This window comes from Aureococcus anophagefferens (genome assembly GCF_000186865.1).
Source record: "Aureococcus anophagefferens unplaced genomic scaffold AURANscaffold_1, whole genome shotgun sequence".
Taxonomy (NCBI): Eukaryota; class Pelagophyceae; order Pelagomonadales; family Pelagomonadaceae; genus Aureococcus; species Aureococcus anophagefferens.
In genome coordinates, this window is record NW_008705561.1 from 2,630,040 (window position 1) to 2,630,492 (window position 453).

The following is a 453-nucleotide window of genomic DNA, read 5'->3' on the forward strand; positions in this document are numbered from 1 at the left end:
CGTCGCCGCGGCCGTCGCGGCCGCCGCCGCGGCCTCGAGCGCGGCCGCCGCGCGCCGCCTCGCGTCCGCGCGCCGCAGCGCCGCGCGGCCCTCGAAGACGGCGTCGCTGTCGAAGAGGCCCAGGTCCAGGGCGGCGTCGAGCGCCGCGCCGATGGCGCCGGGCGCGCCGTCGCCGTCGCCCGCCGCGACCGCGTCGAGGATCGCGCGCTCCGCGCGCGCGCGCGCGTCCGACACCTCGCGCGCGGCCGCGAGGCGCCCGCGCTCGACGGACGCGTTGGCCTCGCCGCGGTCGCAGGCCGCCAGGGCCGCCTCCGCGGCCGCGATCTCGCGCGCGAGCGGCCCGGCCGCGTCGCCGTCGCCGCCCTCGGCCGCGACGCGCCGCGCGGCCTCGAGCGCGGCCTCGAGCGCCTCGCCGTCGTCGTCGGCCGCCGCGCGCCGCAGGGCGGCGCCGCG